The sequence below is a fragment of the Urocitellus parryii genome, chromosome 8, assembly GCF_045843805.1.
Source record: "Urocitellus parryii isolate mUroPar1 chromosome 8, mUroPar1.hap1, whole genome shotgun sequence".
Lineage (NCBI taxonomy): Eukaryota > Metazoa > Chordata > Mammalia > Rodentia > Sciuridae > Urocitellus > Urocitellus parryii.
The window spans coordinates 109530774-109544882 of NC_135538.1; the positions used below are offsets into that span (position 1 = coordinate 109530774).

Genomic DNA, 14109 nt, shown 5'->3' on the forward strand with positions numbered 1-14109 from the left:
CCACTGTCCCCTGAAGTGGCCAAAGCTTCCCCGTGGAACTCCAAAGCTTAGGAGATCTCAAGTGGAACCCACTGAGCTAGGCTGGTAGCCCATTTTCCAGACAGGAAAACTGAGTCTGAGCATGGAGGAGGAGGAGGGTCCTTGGGTCCTCCACCCTTCCTTGGGCTGCTCCGGGTGCAGGTGCATTCTCTGAGCTCATAAAGTGTCCTCCTTTCGAACTTGACCTGCAAGACCCTACCTCCCTTCCGTCTCAGCTCAGACACCACCTCCTCTGGGAGGCGCTGTTCCCCAGTTATCGCGTCCAGTTCTGGGCCCACTCCCACCCACCACTTCCAGGTTCGCAAGTGCTTTTACCCTCTCTGAGGATCAACTTCCCTGAATTTCTGTTCAGCTGGAGCAGATCTCTTCTCTCTCACCAAACCAGAGGGCTCCCCGAGGTCAAGGGCTTTTTTTAAAAATTCTTGAGCATCCAGTCCTGAGCTGGTGTGACAGCGAGGCTGCTGACCTGCTTTCTGAGGTGGGGAGGGACCCTTTGCCATGCTGGTAGGAGTCTGCCTATCCATAGCCCCAGTTCTCACCAGCTCTGCCAGAAGGGCGCTCAGTTTAATGGACAGTTCCCTGCAGACCTGAAGGAGTGCAGGGGAGGGGCCGCTAGTCCTCAGACTCTGGAAGGGGGACACTTCACCCCCAACTGGCCCTGCCCCCAGCCCAAGAACACAGAGAAATGGCAGGAGGCACAGAGAAGCGGGGTCTCCTACCTCCACCACCATTGGTTTCCCTCTTCTTTGGCATTTGAAGAGCTCAGACTCTAGTCCTTCAAGGGCTGTTGAAACAATTAGATTTGCAAGTGCCCAGCGCTCAGTCTAATTGCTTAAAAGCCACTTCAGGCTCCAACTGACCCAGAGTAAAGCCTGGGGGTGGGCGGGCTGGGGGGAGGGGACACTGAGGCACTCTGCTGCCCTGTTTCCCAGCCCTTCCCTGCTGACCAAGGCCTGGGTGGGAGGTAATGCCTTCCGTCATCTCCCTGCCCCTTTCCTGGTCCTTGCCCCCGTGACCCCCAGCCCCTGACAACTAGCCCTTCCCTCAGACACCTTCTCAGGTAAATCCCAGCTTCTCCGGGGGGCAGTGGGGCCTGGTGTGTTCACTGCCAATTTTCAGAGTTAGACAGTGACTAAGCCCAGGTTAGGAGGCCCAGAAGTGTCTCTGACTCAAAGCTGACACTTTTCCTCTGTGCAATCTCTAAATCAGTTCCATCTCTCTGGTCCTGATTATTCTTCTCCCAAATTCTAGTTCCTGCATAAAATTCTCGCTAGCATAAGGCTTTGCAATGGCTCCATGCCAGATGGGGTCAAATCCTCCCCCTAGCCTTTGGCTCCTTCTGTAATTAGGCCCCACCCCACCTTCCAGCACCCTCTACCCTGGACCCCCTTAGCTCCTACCCATCTCCGTGCCTTTTCGTGTGCCCTGCTCTTGCCCTCTGTTGCTTTAGCATCTACACGAACGTGTCCATTTATGTGCCAGAGATGCTGGGATCAATAAGCCATAGGCCCCGCTCTCATGGTGACAAATTCTTATTGTGCACCAACTACAAGCTAGACCTGTTCTTGGTCACAGGAACACTGAAGACGGCAACAAATAGAGTTTTTATGCTCAGGGAACTTATATGATGGAAGGAGATAGACTGGGATGTAGCTCAGATATGTGAGGCCCTGGATTCCATCAAAACTGTAAGCAGGAAAGAAAGGAAGGAGGGAGGGAAGGAAAGAAGAAAGAAAGAGGCAGAAATACGTACACAAAGAGGTATACAATCCATCAGGTAGAATGAAGAAAACCCAGAAAGAAAGAAGAAGAGGGGTTTGGAAACAGGGATACTTGAACAGGAACCTAAGAAAGGGGACAGCTTATGCAAAGGTCCTGGGAGAGGAGTGAATGCCTGTGTTCTAATGCCAGGGTGATTAGAACACAGTGAGTGAGGTGAGAAGAGGGGATGAGTCAGAGAGAGAAGGGGCCAGATCATAGCCCTAGCAAGATCTTTGGGTTCTGGTGTGAGATGGAGCCATTGGTGGTACTCTGAGCAAGGAGGTGACGTAAGCAAACTTTTTTTTTTTTTGTACTGAGGATGGAACCCAAGGGGGTTTTCTCACTGAGCTACATTCCCAACCCTTTTCACTTTTTATTTTTCAGACAGGGTCTTGCCAAGTTGCTGATGTTGACCATGAATTCGAAATTCTGCGGCTTTCGCCTCCTGAGTCGTTGGGATTACAGGTGTGTGCCACCATGCTCAGGAGCAAACATGTTTTCAGAGGCTCACTTTGAGGCGGGCAGAGGACAAGCCAGAGGAGGGAGCAAGAGTGGAAACAGGGAGTCTAGGGAGTAAGATACTGGAATAGTCCAGTAAGAGATGGGGGTGTTGGGCACAGGGAGGGGGCCATAGTGGAGATGGCTATCATCCAGTGTAGATGTCCAATATGAGCCTAGGGACCCTGTGACGGACCTGCGGGTGGGGACCGGCTATTGATGAGAAAGTGTTGCTGGAGGTTTGATGACAAAGGCGAATCTGGAAGGAGGAGGAGTTAATCCAGATAGGAGATGAGAGAGGGGGGTTGAGAAGTCCCGTGTCCAGGGACTGGGCACTGCACAGATGTGTCAGAGCATCATTTACAGGCAGGGGCCATGTGGGTGGGGGCCTGGAGGAGCCGCATTCCAAGTGCCCTCGCTGCATTGCTCAGGCCTTCTGTGGACAGCAGGGAGCCTCCAGAGGACGTGAAGCAGCGACTCCTCAAGGTCCAGATTGTGCTGGAGAAATCTGGCTGCAGAGGGGGCAGGGCTGGGAGACCAGTTGGGAAGCTGTCCTGGGACCCAGGAACAGATGGTAGGGGCCTGGGCCAGAGGAGCCGTGTTGGGGCCAGGAGAAGTGCTTAGACAGGAAAATCACAGAGTGTTCCTGTTCAGATGTGGGCTGGCTGGATGAAGGGATTTGGAAACAGAAGGAAGGAGAGGGACTCATGTGCAGCCTCAGGGCCTGGAGGCGAAATTAGGGCCTCCTCCGGTCCAGCTCCCTGGGGGGTCTGCAGAACCCACCTTGAGCCACTAGACTCTGCTCCAGAATTCCCTGCCCAAAGGGGCTGTGAGGGCCTCCTCTCCAGGTCCCACCTTCTCCTCAGGGGAGAGCAGGTTGTGGCTTTGAGCTTGGGTGTGCAGACTGGGGGATCCACACCATATGCTTCTGAAGTCCTTCATATTTCAAAGTTGGGGATAAGAAGTGAAGGGAGGCAGGTGGGGGGAGCGGGGCAGGGGCTGGGAGCCCCAGAGGCCTTCCTCCCACTCCGAGAGGCCTCCAACTCTACATTCAGGTCTGGCCTCTCAGATCTTTAGAAGGAATATGTGTTAGCAAAGGAGAATAGAACATATTTTATTTAACAGTTTGTTAACTTGATTTATAACTGTTAAATATTTAGACATATGGAATGTAGGCCTCCACTCGTACTTGTACTTCGCCTGGTCCAAGAGGGGTGAGTGGAAACTCCCCAGGGCCCGGATTATGTCTTCTTTGCCTTGATCTCCCTCCCCTTCCACCCCTACCCCAGGGCCCCTGGGCTTTGGTAATTTCCATTCAACTGGAAAGAGAATCAGATCCCAGCCTGATAGTGAGAAATGTGGACATGATGTGACCTGGGGGTGGGGAGAAGGATGGACTGACTAAAGAGGTCTTTGCACAGTGTGGTCAGAGGCTGGGGAGGCCACTGACATCATGCCCAGGGGGTGAAGAGCTTGCAGACTGCCTGGGTTCAAAGCCCAGATCAACTGTTGGGGCTCATGGTGCCCGGCAGGTTGTTTGGCTCCTCTGCAAAAGCTGCCTCCTTGTAAGACCAAATAATGACACTGTCCTGGTTTCCCCACCTCCTAGTTTCCTGGGGGAAGATACCAGGTCTGGCATGTAAGGAGTTCTAGAAAGCATTTATTATCGCTATCTCATGAAATGGCCTCTTGGAAGGAACTTTTAAGCCCCACTAAGGGACCAAGCCTGGCATTTCAGAGAAGGAGGAGAAGTTGGTTTGGGTGGGTGGCAGATTTTTCTTGTCCTACTTTCAGAGTTTCTGGGAAGGGGATCCTCAGTGACCAGGCTGTGCCCTGGAGGTCTGTGGCCTTGGGAAATTCCCCCTGTTCTGTGACATCCATGCTATTCTCTCATCTCTGAGGGCTTCAGCAAGCAACTCCCTTGCTAATAATTCTGGAGGACCCCATTCGCAGGAAGATGTGGGTGGGCAGGGTGGTCCAGGCCTTTGCTGAGGGCCCTAACATTCTCTAGCCAATCTTTTAATATTTATTTTTTAGTTGTAGGTGGATACACAATATCTTTATTTCATTTTTATGTAGTGCTAAGGATCGAACCCGGTGCCTCTTGCTGCTAGATGAGCACTCTACCACTGAGCCACAACCCCAGCCCCCCCCCTTTTTTTTTTTAAGGTACTGGACCTTGATGTAATCCAGGGCCTCATGCATGCTCTGGGCAAGAGTTTTACCACTGAGGTACCCCCGCAGCCCTTTACATTTTATTTTGAGACAGATTCTCCCTAAATTGCCCAGGCTGGCCTCAACTTTGTGATCCTCCTGTCCCAGACTCCCAAAGGGCACACCGCCATTTGATCCTTTTAATAAGCCCCCAGCACTGTTCCAGATGCTCTTATCCCTATTTCCAGGGCACAGAGAAGTTAAGTAACTTACCCAGGGTTTCTCAAAACCCAGCACAGGGCTAGGACTGGAACCCAACAGCATGTGGCTAGAGAATTCCTTCTTTACCACGATGAATCCTGCCTTAGTCAGAGCCGCAGCGACCCTGATAGAGTTCAGACTGTCTGGAGATCAGGCCTCATCCCTAGGGAGGCACTGGGTGGGGCTGCAGTTACAGGCTGGTGGATGCTGATGTTCAGTTCACCCACCTTCTCTGCAAGGGCCACATCTGGGGTGGGCTGGGCTGGGGAGGAAGGTGCTTTGCCCACTGAGAATGCTCGGCAGTGGGTTTTCTAGACAAAGGAATTCTCAGGGATAAGGAGCTGTGTTTTCCCACCCCAACCTTGCTTCAGCCTCACAACTTGCCCCAGCTGGGGGCCACAAAGGCAAGTTGGTGACATGGGCTCCTTGGAAAGCTGCCTACCTTGGGATTAAAAATATCATCAAATGGGGCTGGGGATGTGGCTCAAGCGGTAGCGCGCTTGCCAGGCATGCGTGCGGCCTGGGTTCGATCCTCAGCAACACATACAAAAACAAAGATGTTGTGTCTGCCAAAAACTAAAAAATAATAAATATCAAAAGTCTCTCTCTCTCTCTCTCCCTGTTTTTTTTTTTTTTAATATATATATATCATCAAATGACACTTAGCCATCACTTGCTTGTTCGTGGGAACTGAAATGTTTTATTCTGGTCCTTGCTCTCCAGAGTTTACAATCTCATAGGAATAGGGATAGACAGACCAGGGGAACATCACATGGAAGGAACATCAGGGAGGCTGGCCTTTGGCCCTGACATGAACTCACTGTGTGACCTTGGACAGATCACTCGCCCTCTCTGTTCTTGGTTTCTTATTTATAAAATGACTGTTAGGATTGATCATCAAGTTAAAACTTATTTTTCCTCTTAACCTTCATTCTAATGAAATCCAACATGGAACTCTGTATAACAAGTCGCACTGGGGCTGGGGATGCAGCTCAGTGGTAGAACGATTGCCTAGTGTGCACAAGTTTCTGGTTGTGAGAGGTGGGAGCCAAACTCCTCTTCTTTTGAGATGATTCCAAGGGCAGCTCTCACTGACTTTCTCTGTAAGACTTGAGTCCCCTTGAGCAAGGAGTGGCCTCTTGGAGGAGTCCAGATGGACTCGAAGGCTAGAGGGATCCCCCTGTCCTGAGGTTCTGGGGTCCAACCCTGGGCATATCGTGCTTTGCAGGCAGGTGCTGTACCCCTGAGCTGTACGCAGCCCCAGGGCTAGGTGGATTGTGATGGGGGGAGGTGTGAGCAGGGCACAGGAGGACAGGGAAGGCCAGGTCTATGCTGGCACAGGACCCTGCCTGGGATTGAGCAGTCCTGGAGGAGAGGAGGCAGAGGAGACCTAAGAGAGGGGTCCTCGGTGGAACCCATGGGAAGGTCCCAGGAGCATCTGGGGGGCAAATGCTTTCTGCATCAACTGGGAACACACTTTCAGATTCCTTCTTGGGGGGGGGGCACACCCTGGTGTTAAGGGAAAGAACAAGAATAGTGTCACCTCAGAGGCTGTCTTGAGGGTGAAATTAGTGAAAATATTCAAAGCCACCAAACAGTGTCTGGCACACAAGGGAAACTAGACAAGCATTTGTCAAATGAGGTCAGACCAGAGTGGACCTTGGTTGCCACAGATCTGCATGCTTCCTGGCCTTTGGCCTAGAGACGTGGTGATGCCTTACCAACCCTCCTCCTCTCCTCCTCCCCCTCCTCCTCTCCTCCCCCCCTCCTGCTCCTCCCCCTCCTCCTGTTCTTTTTGTGGTGCTGGGGATTGAACCCAAGGCCTCACCTATGCCAGGTAAATGCTCTACCATTGAGCTACAAACCCAGCCCTGCAAAATTCACCAGCTTCTGTGCCCAATAGTCGTGGCGATCCTGAGAGGCGTGAGTTTGCATGAGAGTGATGCTGCAGCAGGTGTCTTTCAGCCACTGGCTAGGCCACAGACACCCCACCCCCGCCCCCAGGGCCTTCCTCCGGAGCTAGGCTGCTCCTGGCCACCCCAGCCCTGGCAGAGGTTCTGCATCTCCTCCCCACCCCCTGCTCCAAGCCCACACCTTGCTCTGCCCCTTCTCTCCCCTCTCGCGGAGCCCCTGGCCCCCTCACCCACCATAAATCTGTAGCTCTGCGACGTGTGTGTGGATGTGGGGAGGGGGCCGCGGTAGGAGAGCAGCAAACCAAACCAACCCCAGCTAATGAAAACGGCGATAAATCTCTGTCTATCAGGTTTGTTGTGAGCACAAACATTGCCAAACAAGGGCCCAGATGGCCTGCAGGCCCTCCTCCCCACAGTCTGCAGAGCTTCAAATGGAAACGGTTGCTTTACATGTCTATTTACTGCTTGGAAATGGGATGATTGAGACCAGGGGTGCCTAGCCAGGAAATGGGGGAGCAGACCAGGTGGGAACCCTCTGTCCCCCACACCTGAGCGGGACCCTGCTGGCCAGTCCTCAGGCTCCTCTCTGACAGGCCATCAGGTGGTGAGGGGAAGACACTACCCCCACCCTGGCTAGTATTCAGGCCTCATAGTGCCATCTCGGTTTGCCCCAGGACACAATCCTGCCAGCCAGGCCCAACCCCTTGCTGTTGTTTGTGAGGTTTTTCAGCCCTGCCTAGAACTTTCCCTCTTTTCCATCAGTCCCTTGGAAGTCTACCCTGCCTTCAAGCCCAAGTCAAACCCACCTCCTCCAGGAAGTCTTCCCACCCCTATTCCTCTGTGCTGAGAGCCCCACATGGTCCTATGTGTCATTATGAGGTGGCTGCTTGGGAGGAGGACAAATCTGGGCACACAGCCAGGCTTCACCGCTCAGCCAAGGCATCTGGCCAGGATAATCTCTGAGCCTCAGTTTCTTACTCTGTAAAATGGGTAAAATCATGGTGCCCACCTCACAGCAAGGTTGTGAGGACTAAATGAAGCCAGCGTAGAACAAAGTGCACCCTGCAACATGTTGGCACCATCCTGTCATGGCGCCCTATCAGTTCAGAGATACGTGTCTGTTCTGGTGTGGGTTCCCCTGAAAATAGACCCCGAGACAAGAACTTGAGTGCAGGTAGTTTATTGTGGAGGTGATCCTTGGAAGCTGGAGGGAGGAAATGGAAAAAATTAGATGGGAAAGGGGCAGGTAGAGTGGTACATGCCTGTCACCCTAGTTACTCAGGTGGCCGAGGCAGGAGGATTCCAAGTTGGAGGCCAGCCTGGGTGAGTTAGCAAGATCCTGTTTCAAAATAACAAGTAATTAAAAGGGATGAGGATAAATAAAAAGAAGCTCAGTCGTGAACTTCTCCTGAGTTCAGTCCCTAGTACCAAAAGAAGAGAATGAGAGAGAGAGAGGAAGAGAATCGAGAAAAGCCGTGAAGCGTGGTTACTGAGGGAGTTACCCCGCGGGCTGTGGGTTTCCTAAGCAATGATGAGAAAACCCCATGCCACTGAATTTCCCCCAGGCTGGGCATTTGTCTACCCCTTTCTGTCCCTTGTTAATTAGATAAGGGTTGCCCCTGGGACCTGAAATCCCTGACACCTCTCACCTACCCTGTGGGCTGATAAAGCTCCTGCAGGTCCAGCCCTGAGAAACCTGCAGGGGAGAGGCAGAATGGCTGCTTGGGGTGGACCGACCTGGGGCTCCCCATTACAGCAGCAGAGGGACTGAGCAGTGGCCCTAGAGGATAGAGGTGTCCCTCCGCTTTCCATCCCCCGTGTGCTCTAGTGTAGTATTTTGCATGCACTTGGCGCACTGTAATTATTTGAGGACCAAAGGTGGTTTAGGTGAAGAGCTGGGAAAACTTGGACTTTCCCCACTGCTCAGTTATTAATTCACTGTGTGATGCTAGGAGAGCACGTGACCACTCTGGGCCTCATCTTCTGTAAAATTAGGAGCTTTCCACCTTCTCTACTTAGGACACAATCTATTGGGGATGGGTTGGGATGGTCTTGGGGTGTGTGTAGCGGGGAGGTGCTCAAAACAGGAAAGTGGGCTGTGATGATGTGGGGGAGGAGGGTTCCTCTTTCCAGGCCTGATTCAAATAAGAGGTGTGAGCACCCTGTTACTTGCTTACACACCTGACCCTACTGGGATGCCTCCTGTTCCTTCCTATCCCTTGACAACCTCAAAGGTAAAAGGATCAAGAAAGAAAAGTCCAGGGGTCTAAAACTTGCTGACTCTTTCAGTGCAAAGGACCCAATATTCCCTGTCTGCCAGGGCTGCTCTGTGTTTCCTTATTTCTTTCTCTCCCTTTTCTGATAGTGCTGGGGATCAAACTCGGGGCCTCCTGCACAGCTAGGCAATTGCTCTATCAGATGCACCCCAGCCCAGCTCCTTATTTTCAGATTCATGGTGGGTTTTGCCAATGGCTGATGACTATGGAAACCATTCAGTACAGAAATTCTTAACTTTGGGGTCTTAAAGTCCCTAGAGGCCCCATGGGTAAGCTTTAGGAGTTCCCAAATCCCTTGAAAATGTGTACAACTGAGTGTGTGAGAATGTGTGTACACGAACCGCTCTAAATTGGTGACCTGGGGCTTCTAGCAAAATCTCAAAGGAGTCTGTGAGCCAAGAAAAGTAGATTTGCTCTTGCCAGAATCTCCTCTCTCAGGGGGGTGGGGGTGGGGGGAAGATACTGAAGTCCAGAGAGAAGAAGTGACCTGCTGATCACATTAGGTCGCTAATCTTGTGTGGTTGTGTGGGTCAGTTAGAATGCACAACCAGAAAAGCAGGCTACCAAGGGGCAATACCCACAATACACCACAGTGCCTCCTTGCTCCTGGGGAAACATCGCAAAGACACCATACAGTCACTATTCCCCGGGATTGAGGTGATTGCTGAGTCTATTTCCATGGAAAACAAAACAAGGAAAAATGGGACCAAGTGTAGCAGGGTAGGTGGGTGGGGGGAGGAACTGTTTGAGAAAGAATGTTGGAACAGGGACCTTAAAACCTGAATTAAGCCAGAGTTTGATGGTGCACATATGTAATCCCAGTTCCTCTGGATTACAGTTTTAAGTCAACCTGGGCAATTTAGCAAGATCTTGTCTCAATATAAAATAAGAAGGGCTGAAGATGTAGTTTAATGTTAAGAGCACTAGCCTATCATGAGTGAGGCTCTGAGTTTAATCCCCAGTGAAGAAACTAAAACAAACAAACAAACAAACAAACAAACAAAACGAGTTAAGCTTGGGCACTTTGGTGGGCCTCAGTTTTCAGATGTGGAAAGGAAAATGAAAATCATGCTTCATCTAAGTTGTGGTAAAGATTACAGAAGACCTAGTGAGTGGAAATGGCTTATAAAAAGGAGAAAGTCACGTAAATGCCAGTAATGATCATTACAGCATAGGCCTGGTGAGTGCTTTTTCTGCTGCTGGGAGTGAATTGTATACCACCTGGATGCCAATTACCCACTTTTGGACAACTGTCGTTTTCTTTCAAGCCCTAGAAGCCTGGTATTGGAATATGAGGCCTGCTTTTGGAGTCAAACCTGAATCTGCGCCTCCAATAAATCATCTGTGCATGTGTATGACCTGAGCAAACTCTTCTCACCTCTGTGTCTCAGACTGTCCATCTGCAAAATGGGACACACGCCTGCCTCATTAGGACATTATGAGGATTTGATGAGTTAGTACAAATGAGAATACCATAACAGTGACCAGCAGAGAATAATTGCTCAATAAGTATTAGCTATTTTGTTTCTGTTCAACAGTTTGTAACTTTGGATGGTTTGTTGACTGTACAGTCTCTGCCTCACCACATCTCTGTCTTCTCCACTAAAACGCAAGGTCTTCCGGCACAAGTATGTGCTGGTCTTGTTTACAGCTGTATCCCTTAGGCCCAACACACAGCGTGCAGCAGATATGAGTGAAAGTGTAAAAGCACATTTTTTGAGATTGAGAAGGAACTCTGACAATGTGATACCACTCATCAGTCTGGACCAGCCCCAAGGGGGACCAGGAGCTGTGCCAAGAACCCTAATAGGGATCAAGAGAGTTGGCCTCTGGTCCTAGCTTTGTCACTTAACTGCGGAGCCACCTCAGGCAAGTCTCGGCCCTCTGGAGCCTTCTGTGTGCTTCCTGCAGAGCGTGGGAGCCCTGGTGTTGCAGGGCTTCCCCCCAGAGGCTGGCCTCCGAGGAGCTCCAGCCAGCTGGGGAGTGTGGGATTTCGGGATAATTCAGCCACTTAATTAATGAAGAGGAAGGAGAAGTGAGAGAGGATAAAGGCGGGGAAGGGGAGCAATCCCGGAAGAAAAGTCAACACTCGGCTGGGCTGCGGCGCTGGGCAGCTGCGGGCTGCGGGAACGCCCCGCTGGGCCCAAGCCCGGAGCGGCTGTGCGCGCCCCCGGAGCGTATCTCCGCCGCGGCGTGTGCGCCGGAGCCTCCGCCAGCCCCTCCCTTCCTTGCGCGCCTCGCCAGTTCCCGCCGCCACTGACTTTCTGACTTCTTAACTTGTCAGCAAATCCCAGAGTTAAAAATGCACACGCACCCCGGCCAGCCGCCAGCAGGGCCGTCTGGCCGCGGCTCCAGATGTGGGGCCACCGCGCGGGCCGCCCGCCCCGCCGCGCAGACTAAACAATCGGCCTTGGCCGTGAGCGCGGCGCAATTCCAGATGCCGCGTCCCTCGCGCCGCGCGCTAATTGGGCCGCGGGCGCGAGGCTCTGTCAGCGCCGGGAAGGCCCTGCCCGGGGCGGCCTTGGCCCGGCGCCCGCCCGCTGGGCTACCTAGGGCGGGGGCGGAGTGGGGAGACCGAGTGGAACGGGGAGGGGGGGCGGAGGGAGGAGAAGAGAGGGAGGGAGGGAGAGAGTCAGAGACTCAGACTGAGATCAGAGACCGAGAGACACGTGAACTGGCCAACAGGAAGGGACAGAGACGTTCCCGAACAGAGATACCGAGACAAAGAGAATCAAAGCACTGAGCTGTGTTCAGATTGAAGAGCCAGAGCCAGACAGGGGGAGAGAGACGCGCGGAGCTGGAGAGGAACAGGCAGGGAGCGCCCAGTGGAGAGCCCCAAAGATCAGGAGAAGGAGACGCACGTGGGCGCGACCGCGAGAACTCGGGTCGCTGCCGCGCCCCGGGGGTCCTCGCCTTTTGTTTCATAGCCCCTCCTCCCCACTTTATCACTTTTGATAGTTCTCCCTAGACCCGGGCAAAGACGGGGACTGAGCCTGCCCACGGTGGACCTAGGCCTAGCCTGGCTCGGCGACGGCACGGAGGAGGCGCCCTCGTCCCCAAGGGACAGTGAAGCCTGGAAATTTCACCCCCAAGCCTTGGCTTGGACACAGGGATTCGCCCTGGACGCGGGACTCTTTGGGGTTTGCCTAGAGGCAGAGGGAGGCCCTCAAATGACTCCTGCGGGGGACCTTATCTCCCCAGGCAGCCACTCCGGCGACAGCCTGCTTTCCCAAGCGCCCTGGGGCCTCCTCTGTCCCGAGACGGAGTGACAGGTTATCCAAAGCCCCAGGCAGGGAAGCCCACGGGGACCACCCGGGGGGACCCCCGCCCCCCACCCCGGCCTTGTGTTCCGCCCCCGCCAGGAGGCCCGGGCTGCCCGGGGGTGAGCGCGGAGGGCAGTGCGGCGGCCGGGCAGCTCTTGGCGGCCCCTCTCTGACAATCTTTCCTTTGTTTGTTTTCTTAAATCTGGGAGGCCCGAATTCCTGCCGGATTCCGTAGGTTTCACTCAGGAAGGAGGCGCCCCCACCGCCACCACCCCCCTCACGTCGGGCCTTGCTGCGGGGGGAATGGCAGGTTCTGCCCGGAGGCCAGCAGCGCGCAGCCCCGCGGCCCCGGCTGGGCGAGCGGGTGCCGGGCGCGGTGGAGAGCCCCGGGCTCCCTGCCCCAGTGCGCCACCACGCAGTCCCGCCGGAGAGCCGCGGGCAGCCTCCGCAGAGCAAATTCTTAAAAGAAAAAAAAAAAAAATCAAACCGGGGAACGCTTTAAAAGACACAAAGAGCAGCCCTACCCCCACCCCAGCCTCATTCCACACCCCTCCGCCCCGCACACTTTCTCTCTCTCCTCTTCTCTTTTATTTTGGTCTCCAAACTTGAGCCTCATTAATTTCCAAAAAAAATTTCCCCCAATAAAAGGCAAACATGGAAAGAAAAACAAACTATTAGAAAATAGAGGAGGGAGGAAATGTTATTTAAAAGGTTAGCAGACCGCATCATTTTCCAATGATATTATATACTCCCAGCAGTATCCAAAATATATATGGGCCCTGGGCCAAGAATGTAAAAAAACTTTTTTTTTTTTTTTTGAAAAAAACCCTCACTTAGACACAACATCTGGACCCGAGAGCGAACAAACCCTCCATTTATCACACTTAATCCTCCAATGAAGCAATCGACAGTTGACTTCTGTTTTGCTAATTTAGCTGCTTTCAAGAGCCGGCCCAGTCCAGACCGGGAATTAAGTGTCACTTGCGGAGGGCCTGCCCTACCCCCGCCGGTTTTCGCTCCCTCCCGCGCCCAGGGACGCGGACGGGGGGGGGGGGGAAGACCATTAAAGAAAGAAAGAAACTTTTTACGAATTCTCTTTACCCCCGCCCACTCGGGTCAATGAAAATCTCGACTCTGCCCTGGCTCTGCCCCCTCGCTCAGCACCCTGACACCCACTCCCTTGGCGCCCCGCCTCCACCCGCCAGCTGCTTACCCGGGTCAGACTCCCTGGAGCAATGGCATCGCCGCTGGCACCAACGTCAGCAGCTCTCGGCGGTCACCCTGGTTGATGAGGAGCTGCCAGCCTACCTGGCACTCTCTGGTGGCCTGGCAGCTTGACCCTTAGGGCAGCCGTTAGAGGGCAGGGGAGGGTCTTGGTGCCTGGAGGCTGGGAACCTTCATTCCTCCCGGAAGTGGATGAGAGGCCGAGGCCCCCCGAGGTGGAGGCCCTGGGCCAGCGGTGTCTGGAGACAATAGGATCTTGTGAGAGTGCAAGCAGAGAGAGAGTAAATCAGGGAGAGTGTATCATTTGAGGATTAGTCAATAAATCCCTGGGACCCTGGCCCAGTGGGGCTGCTGCCAGAGGCAGGGCTGGCCCCAAGTACACACTTCCTTCCTCCGCAACCTTCCCTTTCCCTCTCCAGAGGCCTCCTGAGTCTTTCCCCTCACCTCTCGGTCCATCTCAGTCTCCTTGGCTTCTCTCCTGAACTTTGAAGGCCAAGACTCAGCCTTTTGTTGGTGTCGTGTGTCCCCCCTCCCCCCTGGGACAGCTCTATAATGGACCAGGAAAGGTTGCTGGGGTTCTGTCCTCAGGCACCTGCCAAAGAAGAGGTTGGAGAATATGTTCCAACTCCAGCCTGTCCACTCTTCTTCACTGTGATCTGGCCCACTGCAGACCCCAGCTGAGTCTTGGCTGAGGCCCCAGGGACAGCATGCATTCCTGAG

At 53.5% G+C, this 14109-nt stretch overlaps 1 long non-coding RNA gene across 1 annotated transcript; it reads right to left on the minus strand.

The window, feature by feature from the left end:
• Positions 1-11671: 11671 nt before the first annotated feature.
• LOC113179154 (uncharacterized) lies at positions 11672-13860 on the minus strand. The gene is made up of 3 exons (XR_003300318.1): positions 13834-13860; positions 13379-13644; positions 11672-12624 (listed from the first exon to the last, which is right to left on the minus strand). It is a non-coding gene; the product is annotated as an uncharacterized LOC113179154 (long non-coding RNA).
• Between the last annotated feature and the right edge of the window lie 249 nt (positions 13861-14109).